The sequence below is a fragment of the Neolamprologus brichardi genome, chromosome 3, assembly GCF_056152115.1.
Source record: "Neolamprologus brichardi isolate AB-2024 chromosome 3, ASM5615211v1, whole genome shotgun sequence".
In the NCBI taxonomy this organism is placed as follows: Eukaryota; Metazoa; Chordata; class Actinopteri; order Cichliformes; family Cichlidae; genus Neolamprologus; species Neolamprologus brichardi.
Genome location: NC_142106.1, coordinates 36,422,525 through 36,435,308, shown reverse-complemented (window position 1 = coordinate 36,435,308; position 12,784 = coordinate 36,422,525).

Genomic DNA, 12,784 nt, shown 5'->3' with positions numbered 1-12,784 from the left:
TATTAAATTCGGTTCTTTGGAATTCTTTTGGCTAAAGAGAAAGACTTCCGACTCAGAGTGGTCAAAGCTCAAAAAATTATCTTTATTGTACATTTCCGGAAATGGAGAACTGCAGACACGAGCACGCACCCCCAGTTCTAAAGGCATTGTCAGCCAAAATACGTATATATAATTCTGCTATACGTCACACACAGACACACACAGTTTCATTCAAAACAACTCCTTCTGGTCGGACTAGTGTGTGTGTGTGTGTGTGTGTGTTACTTAGTTCTGCTTTTTCTGTCTGATTTCCTGTATTTTATTAATATGCCTCTGCAGCTCTGCACTAAACTTCCTGTTTCTTAACTCCCCCTTACTAAAGCCTCTGTTGCTAGGCGACCTGTTACCCTCTGACCTAGTTCTTTCTCACATCTGGCCTTGGTTTATAAAGGCCTCTATTATTAAAATACATAAAACAATCTAATCAGAAAATAAGCACTAAGAATATATATATATTTCGTAACCAGGCCATCACCCAATGAAGCCAACAGAACCACATCATCCACAAAAAGCAGAGATGACATTCTGAGATGAGGGCTAGGCTATGCCTAGAAATTCTGTCCATAAAAATTATGAACAGAATCTGTGACAAAGGGCAGCCGTGCCAGAGCCCATTACCCACCGGGAATGAGTCCAACTTATTGCATGCAGACCGAGCTCTTGCAGTGGTTGTATAAGGATCGAATGGCCCATAGCAATGGATGAAAACCGCATTATTCCTCCTGTATCCGAGGATCGACTAACAAACAAACTTTCCTTTCCAGCACCCTGACATCCAGCACCCTACCTTCCCAGGGAGGCTGAGGAGTGTGATGCCCCTATGGTTGGAACACACGGTCTGGTCCCCTTCCTTAAAGATGGGAACCATCACCCCGTCTGCCAATCCAGAGGTATTGCCCCTGATCTCCATGTAACATTGTACCTACCAGGACTCAGGGCGGACCTCATCCACCCCAGGGGCTCTGCCAACAAAGAGTTGTTTAACTGCCTCAGTGACCTTGCCCCCGGGTCATCCCCTTCATCCCCACACTCTGTTTGCTCCATGGTAGACGTACCAGTGGGATTAAGGAGGTCCTCGAAGTATTCCTTCCACTGCCTGACAATTTTCTCAGTCAAAGTCAGTAGCGCTCCACCCGCACTATGCAGAGTGCAGGTAGAGCACCGCTTTCCCCTCCCGAGTCACCTGACGGTTTGCTGGAACCTCTTTGAGGCAGTCCAAAAGCCTTTTCCATGGTGTTGTGGGGCCTTCTCAAATGTAGGCATAGTCAGGAAGTGTTTGGAGTGTGTACTTTATTATGCCAGCCTCCCAAGTGCACAAAGGATTATTTACAAAAAGAATGAACAAATAACTCAATCCAAAATAAAACAAAACAAAAAATCTATTAGCAAAGCTCAAGTGGCTGAAGCAGCCGACTTGTTACCCTCACAGTATCCATCTGACAGACTCCCAGGTAGCTCTGATAGCCTATCCATATACTCCATTGCCCCTCCCACTAGTCATAATATTTATCCGTCAAGGCAATTTTCTTCATAAAACAATATTTTTCTCTGCTCATTTCCTACTGTGTTTTCTATAACAGTCACAAATACATTTATGACTAGTTTCAGACAACCTGCAATGTGACGTAAAACCCAAACAAAGAATAATGGCATTCACATGACCCTCTAAGCACACGCGAACCTACTATTTACACACACATATGGCCTCTCCGAACTCCTCCCACACCCAATTTTTTCTTCAGCCACTGCCTGAGCTACATTCAACTTGGACTAAATAAATATTATGCTAAATTAATAGCCAGTTTCCAGGTTCATATCTTGGGGGGGGGGGGCTTTTGGGGGAGATCTGCATAATAGCTTTGCTGGTTTGCTTCTTGTGTCTGTGCCCGTTGGATTTTGGATGGATAGAACTACTCGATCTGGCTCAATCTCGAGGAACATGGATGGTTGGTACCCTAGGGATACTTCAAAAGGTGAGAGGCTTGTAGCAGATGAGATAAGAGAACTGTGTGCATATTCTACCCATGGGAGTTGTGAAGACCAGGTAGCGGGGTTTTGAGTTGTGACACAATGGAAATCTCGTTCCAATTCCTGAACTAGTCTTTTGGTTTGGCTATTAGTCTGTGGGTGGAATCCAGGACTGGCCTTTGCTCCCAGACTGGTGCAGACCTGAGAAGTGAACTTCTGTCTAAAACTATTTCTAGAGGATTGCCAAGAGACAACAGTAAAACAACAACAGTAAGTAATTTGGCAGTTTCAGACGCAGTTGGTAGTTTATGAGGGCAACAAAATGTGCTGAAAATATGTCTGTTATGGAGAGGATAACCATATTTCCAGAGGAAGTGGGCAAACTGTCAAGTCCATGGCAATGTGAGACCATGGTTAGTGAGGAGTGGCTGGTGGCCGGAGGAATCCTGAAGGACACTAGGTGCTATTTTTGCTGCGTGTGCAGATGGAACAGGTGACTATGTATCTCTTTAATATCTCTTTCAAAAGTATTCCACCAAAAGTACTGTTTAATCAAAAAAGGGTTCTAATCACTCTGGGATTACAGGTGAACCTGGCAGTGTGAGCCCAGTGAATAACCGCTGAACGAGCAGAAGTGGAAACTTAGCGTAGATTTGGTGGAATGGTACTGGGGCCTGGCTCATTCAGAAGTTTCTGGTGGATGATTTCTTCAATGTCCCACATGAGGGAACCCACTTTGCAGCTGGATGGCAGGATGTTTTATGGGTCTGGTTGGTCAAGGTTGGTGGAGAATTGGGAACAGGTTTGAGCTTTCTGGAACATGGATAAACAGAAATGGAGAAATTAAAGTGGCCAAAAAACAGAGACCAATAGCCTTGGCAAACATTGAGCCTATTGGCAGCTCTCAGGTAAATTACATTTTTGCAATCAGTTCAGATAATTAAATGTTGTTCAGGTTTCTCTAACCAAAGACAACACTCTTTAAAGGCTGGCTTAACTGCTAGCAGTTTACAATCTCCCATATCTTATGCATGCTCAATCATCCAGGTAAGTAAATCTCCAAAAGTTGATTCTGTTCATCTGGACTTAGCGTTTTCAGTGGGAGAAACATTTTGTTACTCATCCAAGTGACTTTTTCAGTCTCAGCTGACTGCAGGTTTCCCCAATCTTATAAACAGTACATTGCATAATGACAAACTGGTGATAGCTAGTTTGTCTTTTCCACCACATAGTAGTGGTGGAAAAGACAAACTAGCTATCACCAGTTTTATCACCAGAAGACAAACTAGCTATCACCAATTTGTCTGTCTGTATCTGGAAGTCTCATAGGAGCTTAGTTTGGTCATTCTCAACCGCCACCTCCAGATTTCTTATATGCTATGCCAGTCACTTGGCTATGGTGTTGTATGCCCTTCCTGCTAGCATCTTCCACCCTGCTGTTATGTGCTGGATTGTCTCAGGGGCATTTTTAAACATCCTGCGCCTGGGGTATGTCTGGTGTGGTAGGCTCCTATCTCAATGGATCTTATTTCTGAACTGCTGATGATTGCTCCATTCCATATTCAGTATTGATAGCCAGTATTGTCAGTTTATAGCATTGGAGAAAGGGCATCTCCTTGGTATATCGTGCACTTGATGGTGACTTGTGCTATTGGCCTGAAGTTGGTTTCAAGTGTTGTTCAACACATTCCCTTTGAATTCTTGATGAACTTAAGGCTCTGTTGATCTTGTATAATTCCAGGATCCATGAGTGGGGCATCGAGTCATAGGCTTTCTTGTAGTCAATCCAGGCAACGCACAGATGAGTTTAGTCAGTTTAATCTTGCAGTTTATGTGGTACTGAGGCTGTCACGATCCTGGGTCTTTTGACCCAGCTTTTTTGAGTTTTGGTTTATTCTGATGTTTATGTTTTGTTTAAGTTATCTAAGTTAATTTGTTTATTAGTTTCCCCTTGTTTTTTCAACCCCTGTGAAGTCTCCCTTGCCCTTCGTGTGTTTCATGTCTGTGTGTCTTATGTTGTCAAGTTCGTGTTGTCATGTCTGCATCTCATTATGTTTCCTGTTTTATTTTGAAGGGGTCCTGTGTTCCTATGTTCAATGTTTTTAGTTTTACTCTCCCCTTGTGATGTCGTTATGTTCATGTGTGTCAGCTGTTTCTCCATGTGTTCCCACTTCCCTCATTAACCTCCTGTGTGTATTTAGTCCGTGTGTTTTCAGTCATTCCTTGTTAGGTCGTCTGTTATTTCACATTGTGTTTTCAGGTATCCATGTCAGTTCACCATGTTTAAGGTTATTTCATGTTTTAGTTTTAGTTCACCCAGTTTAGGTTATTGTTTAGTTTCACCCATGCCCTTTGTTTGTATTTATTTTGCCAGCCTTAATAAACTGCCCGTTTTCTGTTAATCCAATTCACGTTCTGTTTTTGGTCTGCATTTGAGTTTTCTTTTGCAAACACATACAGTCTGCCTCTGCCAGACTGTGACAGAACAACCTGACCATATAATGGACTCAGCAGACCGCGAGCTCAACAAGCGTCGGAAGGCAGCCTTCCAGCTCCGCTGGAAGCCGTGGCGTGCTCCCGACTACGAGCGCATTTTCCGTGGCACCCGACCCACCAGCTGCCGAAAGTCCCCACCTGTTGCTCCGCCTGCATCCAAACTTCGCCCGCTTCAAGTCGGAGTCCTCCGTGTGACTTCAGGTGCTCACACTCCAGCCTCAGCGTCACCATTCTGTGCACCAGAGGCTCAGTTGCTCGCTCCACCAGCTTCCTCTGCTCAAAGAAAGCAGCGCACACGCCGCCATAAACTGGACATTGCTGAGCAACTCACGGTGGTGAGTGACAATGACTTTTGTTCTCACATCCCATCTGATGTTAAAAGTAATAAACTCACCTCTGATCTGTGGGGAACTTCCCTTTTGGATGATGATGTACACTGGGAAGTTTTTTAATTTTGCTCCCTATGAGCAGGGAGGAATCAAGGACAATAATCCTCATGTTAAGACTATGCTCACAATTTTAACAGGGTTCAATGTTACTAGTACTAAGACATTCAGTTCAGGTTCTGTCAGTTCAGGTTTTGTCAAGTCTGGTTCAGTCATCCCCACTCTAAGACTGTTAAACCATGGACTTTAAAAACAGTTAATCATGGTGAAAAGGGTTTAAAACCTATTTTTGATGAGTCAGTGTTTTCTGAGCCATCTCCTCTGCCTCCTTGTGCTCCTGCTCCCAGGACAGCTCAGACCCAGCGTACCCCTGCACCCGTATCAGTTCCTCGGGTGAGGGAGGCTGAGGTCCAGCTAGTCCGTGATCTGGTTCCCAGGCTGGCTGAGGCTCTGCTAATTTCTGCACCCATACCAGCTCCTTGGGTGGGGACAGCAGCTGCCCAGCTATTGCCAATGCCGGTCCCGGCCCCCAGGGTGAGGGCGGCCGTGAACCCGTCTACTTCTGCACCCGTACCTACTCCTCGGGTGGGAGTGACTGGTTTGCTCCTGCACCCATGCCGGTCCCCAGGGTAAGGTCAGCCAGGACGCAGCCTACCTCTGCACCCGTACCTACTCCTCGGGTGAGAGCGGCTAGTGCCCAGCAGGTGCCTGCACCCATTCCTGTCTCTGCTGATAGCTCAGGTGAGCCCGTCCAGCCTTTTTCCTTGTGTTCAGGAGGCTCAGGAGAATTAGATCAGTTACCTTGTCCACCATTACTACAACCACCACTACAAGCTCTACTTCAGTCATTAGCTCAGTCTCTAGCTCTGTTATCAGCTCTGCTACCTGCTCAGTCTTCAGCTCAGGCATCAGCTCTGTTTCCAGTTCAGTCATTAGCTCTTTCACCAATTCAGTCAGTTGCTCAGTCACTTCCATCCTCTGCTGGAAGCATCAGTGAGTTCATACAGCCAGCAGGGGACCACATCTCTCTAATAAATCCTGGACTTTTTGCACTGCACAGCCCCAGCCGTTGCATCCTGAGCCACCTGTGTGCCCTGTGCAGCTTCAGTTAGCGTCCCTTCACTCCTTATTTGGCTTAGGTGGCCGATAAACAGTACGTATAATAAGATATAATAATAATGGTTGGGTAGATCCAGGGAGCTGTAATGCAATGTATTCAAATGAATGGGAGGGGCAGGGACAGGGAGAACTTTCCAGTGCTTCCGGTGAATTCTCACGACACCCCGTCACTCCCCGAGTTGCGAGGTTGACAGGTGTAAACAAACTCAGACAGAGTGGAGTCATTAAGTGAAACCAAATCATTGGGCTGTTGCCACGTTTCAGTCAGGCAAAGAAAGTCCAACTTATGATTGGAGAGGAGATGCTGGACGAGGTGTCCCTTACCAGTGAGAGTAAGTAATTCTTCATACTGGAAGCTCTTCTCTGCCACTGTGATGGTTACTGGATCCTGTTCAGGGAGGTTTCTGTGGTCTACTCTTAGATCTACTAGCCACTGTGTTGTTCTCCCATATTATCCAGTATTACTCCAGTCTTTCTGCAGCTCCGACAGTTGGCTAACCTCCCTCTGCAACACCTTGATCTTGGCCTCCAGTCTCCTTCTCCACTTCTCCTTGTGGCTCTGCAGTTTGTAGCCAAGCATTTCAGTGATCACTGCTACCATGGTGTAGATAAGCTGATTAGTTTTGTTGATGATCGCAGTAGGGATTGCCTTTAATGCCTTTAATTTCATGTAATCTTGGTAATCAGACATGGAGGGTCCAGGCTTCCAACTTCATAATCCTATCTTTCAAGTCAGTTTCTTTCAAACTCAATGCAGTCAAATGCAGTCAGCCACCTGATCTTAACCCAACTGAGCATGGTCAGAAAGGCCCACAAACAAACAGCGACTGAAAGCCGCTGCAGTAAAGGCCCAACAGAGCATTACAAAGGCAGAAACCCGGAGACTTCCAGTGCCGTGATGGAGGTAGCTTTTTTATGAGAGGTGTTTTATGTCAAAACCTCTGAAATTCTAAATATTAACAAGATATGCAGCTAAAAGTTACTAACTCGAAAGGAGTGAAGGATAAATACGGCAAGACGAAAACCAAAAAAAAAGTCGAAACTTTGACTGAGATGGATACTGAAGAAAGCGAAGTATACAAGGAGGGTGACATTTTAGTTAGCGCTGAGGCCACTGCTAGCAAAAATGGCAAAACGGATGTGGTCGACAAAGTTTACCTGAGAGTGATACTTATGGAAATTAAGGACTTCAGAAAAGAAAACATGCAACAGTTTGAAGAAGTCAAAGCCGAAATATGCAAAACCAACACAAGACTTGAGGAAGCGGAGGGACATAACCTGGACACGGAGGAACAGGTTCAGGCAGTGGAGGAAGTGGTGATGGAGCTATTAAAACTACAATCCAAGCTCACGTCTCAGAAGGAAGCTCCTGCCGAAATAATGTCAGGATATATGGAGTAGTTGAGAACAAAAAGAAAAGTGCTTTTTAAACTCTCCTGATTTCTGGGAAAAAAAGACAATATAATAACAAGGAAAGAGAAAGGAACAATATTTAGAGCTATCACCTTGTCGTAATTAAGATGCCGGGAGTATTGGCTCTTGCACAGTGTGGAAGAATTGCACTAGGAAGTTTTCTAATCAGGGGGCCCACTCTGGAGTGGGTGGCTGTCCCCCTAAAAGACTTATTACACCAGGTTTTACAGGGTTTTCTTATTTCTTTTTTTCTTGTCAAATATCCACAAGTGGAATACCTGGTTTATTTTTTTTTATTATTGGTTCTACTGTTATCTTGTTAGCTGTGGTTCTGTGCAGCATTGTGGTATTGCTATGTTCCACCTTAAAAATGATAAACACTGTTAATATCATCTCCTTTAATGTAAATGGAATAGTTAACCCACAGAAAAGATCCAAGATACTGTCTAAACTTAAGAAAGAAAAGGTTCACATAGCCCTACCGCAGGAGATGCACTTGTCAGACCAAGAACACAAAAAAAAACTAGTATGAGGTTTTTATAAACATGTTTATTCGTCATCATATAAGTCCAGACACTGCAGAGGAGTTGCAATATTGGTATTGCGATAGATTTGTTTTGAATTTTTGTCCGTCAAAAGAGATAGGGAGGGCTGATATGTACTGGTAAAAGGGAGAATTGATGGTTTTCTGGTGACAATTCTTAATATGTACAATTCTTAATATTATAGGCCCACTACCATTTATTCTGGTCCTGCCCTAAAGTTAATTCATTCTGGCAAGATATTCACAAATGCTTGGAAAAGATTTTCTGTGCCCACATCCCCTTTGGTTCCTTACAAATGTACTTAGGCAAGGAACCGCTAAATATAACCACTCCAGCAGATAAATACCTACTGAGAATTATTTTAATGTCAGCTAAGAAAACATTGACTAGGAATTGGCTGCAAACAGACGTACCAGGAATACAAGAATTTTACAATACTTTGCGGCTTCAAAGAGACAGATTCAACAAACTCTGGTCCAGATTGAGCCAGTACATTAAAGAGCTGAGAAGCGATTTTATCTAAATAACTCTCCTTGCCTAGGTAAACATCTAAGAGGTGGACATCCCACCAAGATTGGATCAACTGCCTCCACTTGTCCAACTGGGTGTTTTTTGTTTTTTTTGTTTGCTTGTTTGTTTGTTTGTTTGTTTGTTTGTTTGTTTTGGGGGGGGGGGGTGTGCATTATTGTTTATTGGTTTTGATTGTTCTTTGTTTCTTTCCCTACGATCAAAATATTGTCCAGATATATATTCCAAATAAACACACTATAAAAAGGGGGAAGGGAAAGGGGGTTTGGTGGGGGGAAATAATAATAATAAAAAGTTAGAGAAATGCAACTGCAAGTTATTACTTACATTTTTCTGCAGTTCTGAGAAATTGAAATTCTGTTTCATATGTTGACCTACAATGTATATGGCTATTAGAGTTGTTTCATTTAATATTCATTGCGGTAATGTACAGAACTGTGTGAATTATTAAGGACCCAAAATGCAGGTGGCTTCTGAGGTGAGCGAGCTTTATTGCGACAGTGATGTACAACACAAAAGAAAGGGTGGCGAGAAACAGAACTGAAAACACTCTAAACTGGGAAAACTAAAAGTTAAACAACAAAACCTGAACATGAACGAGAGTACCTTGCAGGGAGAACAACGCGGGGAGAATGCACAGGAAGACGGGGCAAAATACACAGAATGACCGAGGGGAATAACACAGACGAACCAGCAGCGAGGACAAGGGAACACACACTATAAATACACACACCAGTGATCAGGGGATGGGACACAGGAGGGAAACACACCTGGGAGACATAACAGCTGACAAGGCAGGGGAAACGTAAACAGAACACACTGAAATCAGACAGAGAAACACAAGAAAAAAAAACACAAAACAGGAGCATCTGAAGGTCCCAAAACAAAACACGAGTCCAAAATCAAAAAACACTGGAGCCCAAGAAAAACCAGTTCAAAGAGCAGACCAGGAGGTCAGCAGCACCGAGGTCCAAAACAGGACAGCTCAGGGGGCCGGCCCAGAGGCCGACAGCACAGGAGTGTGAACAGTTCAGGGGGTCGGAAGGAGACGACTGAGCTGGTCCGGAGGCTGGCCGTGCGGAAGGCAGCGGCAGCGACAAAGGCAAAGGAGATCTGGAGGCCAACCTCGCAGAAGGCAGCGGCGGCGACGGCGCCCAGCCAGTGGCCTGGAAAGCGGCCGGTGATGTCAAGATAAGGCCGGCCATGCAGGGTGTGGACGAGAAAGTGGTGAGTCAACCGCAGGACCAGGCGAGGCAGGTCCAGGCGAAGGCGAGGCAGGACCAGGCAACGATGAAGGCGAAGACATAAAGGCGAAGACATGGAGGCTGGACCACGCGACGCTGAAGGCGAAGACACGCAGGCTGGACCAGGCGACGCTGAAGGTGAAGACACAGAGGCTGGACCAGGTGAGGCAGATGAGGCTGCTGCAGGCGAGGCAGATGAGTATGTTTGAAGTTGGTGTGTTATGTGTGTGTTACGTCAGCCAAGAAAAGAGATTAGTTTAGGACATTTGGTCAGGGAATTTTATTCCCACATTGATTATAGGGTGGGACCCAAGCATCAGATAATAAACTGGCGGTTAGAGTCCACAGTGATGCTTCTAGAATTATTTAAAGTACTTAGGACGGGAAGTTGGACTTCCTAGGGGTGCAAAATGTTATGAGTGTTATGACTCCATCTTGCGGCGGACGCGCTGCAATTTCCTGCAGGTGACAGGGTTAATTCGGGTGATACCCGTGACAGGTAGGGACAGTCGTTAATAATCAGTGGCCAAGTACCACTTTTCTTGCACCATTTGACCGACAGAGGGGGGCCCTTGGGCGTGACAATTTCAAAAGTGGACTGCAGGTAACCTTACGTAAAGCTCCAGACGCCAACAGGACGCTGGGGTGGGGTTCCTGTCGAACTGCGGGAAGCGCTTTTAAATTAAGATAGGACTTAGCAATCGGGTCGCCACAACTACGAGAGAGCTCATGAAGATTAGACAGCATGTTGAGCATGTGAGTCTGTGTATTAGTGTTAAAATAGTGTGAACACACTTAAACCCTGAAGTTGAGGAATAACTCAGGAAAGTTTCGTGACAAGAGAGTGATGTTGGTGAAAATGAAAAAGTGATTACTCTAGGAAGAAAATAAAATAATTTAATAATGTGGTAAGATTTAAATATGCCTTTCTATATTCACGGTAACTTCTTGAGATATGACTCAGTATGCAAATTAGCTGAAATTAGTGGTGAGAAAGAAGCTTCCTGTGTGGCTGTGTGTCTGAGGCTTTCAATGGAGGAAACATAGCAGAGACTGAGAAGAATTAGTTGGTGAAATATATAATGGTAAAATAACAGGATAATTAAATAAGGTGGTCAGGTCTGTTTAGAAGTGCAGATTTGGACAAGAAATGTATAGTTCAGTGAGGACACATTGTTATAACGGGTTTATATCTTATGCTAAATCTAAGTATGTTAAAGCGCTTAAAGGGGAACATTACTGTGTGCAAACTGTGTGGCTGTTAACAAGATTTTCTGTGTATGTAGCAGGTGAAATTATATCAGTTGACCTCGGACTCTCAGGATACTGTGGAATCTGAGGCCAACCACTGAGATATGATGTGGGGAAAATGAACAGAGGGAGTGATTTTAAGCCTGATTTCAGACTATGTAAGTATTAGTTAAACCGAGAGTAGGGCAAAACCTTTGTGGTTTCTAATCTCCATAACATATCGATAGATTAATAAGCAAATTTTTGTGTTTAAGATCTTTGGGGTTGTTGTTTGAGTGATGGGTGGATTCTGTCAGTGAGGTTTGGGTTGTTTTCTTATTTTAATAGAGGGAGTTTTATTAAACATGGACATGTCTAGAATTGGGCCCTTTAAAATTCTAACAGTGCACTTAGAGAAAACCTGTCAGGTGATTATGTTTTGTGTTTTGATGAGCTAATAATCAGCTCTCTTTTTTCTCATTTTTTGTAAGCAGGCCTGCAAGATTGAATTAACAGCGCTGAAAAACAATTTCGGGAGAGCAAATATAAGGTGAGCTTTTCCAGATTACAACTGGCTGAGGAGAAGGCCACCTGTGGGAACCTGGAGTTCCTGTCTAAAAGGATTGCCGCGTGTCAATCCAGACCAAAAATGATAGACAATTGTTTTTCTTTTCAGTGAATATGTGTGAATGACTGGACTGTGACTGGACTGATAACTGGACCAAGGTTAACATGAATAAAGGGGGACAAACAATTGACTAGGTTGGGGAGAGAAAGGGGATGCTTTGCAGACTTAATGTTTTGGCTGCTGATTTTGGGTTGCAGATGTTTGCTTTAAAAAGAAAATTTCTCTTTTATTGACTGGGTTAAGATTATGGTACTAGATTATATTGTTGGGAAAATGCCAAATGCTAAAGGGGAGAAACTTTATGATTTAACTCATGCCATTAACAAAATAGGCCACTGTAGAAGTCAACTAAAGTTTGTAGAGGAAAATAACTAAAACAAAAGTAATATTTATGAGTCACATAGGAGATTGCTAGACTTTTCATATAACATGCAGTTATAGAATAACAAACACTTGTCAAAGTGACCAAGGTTTTTTCCTTTAAAGCAGGAGCAAAGTAAGGAAAGCATATATATTTTGGTTAAGTCTGGTAAAGTATAATTAGAATGTACTGTTACATTAAGAGGAGCAAAATGAAATCAAAATATGCTGTATCAAGAACATGTTATAATGTTTTAGTAGCTGGCTTTAGAGTATTTGACACATGAGATGTGTCAAGAAGGGGTGATTTTGGGTTTAATTTGAAATAAGGGACTTTATGATCATGGTAGGACCTGGTGGGAGTTTGATTTAGCTATGATAAAACTTACGCATAAGTAATTGCTTTTATGCTTAAACTTAATTGATTAAAATGTTTGTTTTCTCTTTGATCTTTTAGTAGAATAAGCGGTTATAATGATTTTCTTCTAATCTATTGTGAAAGGTGTCAGGATGTAAAAGGTCAATGAAGATGCTTGCAGAAAGAATGACATGTATTGTGACTTGTAGGTCAGAGTTAAGGCACATTCTGCTTGGAAACTTTCGCACTTGCAGAAGCAACAGTTTTGTGTCCAGGATCTTGATAATCAGATAAGAGAGAAGAGAGCGAGCAACAGGAAGCACCTGGAGGGATGTGAAAGCGGCGCTTTAAGTGTGTTAAAGGTGTTAAAAGGTTGTTTACTGTGATGAGTAATATTGAAGAATATATATAAATAAAAGTCAAAAACCTGGTTCAGCGTGACTGACTGAATTGATATATTGTAGGGAGGA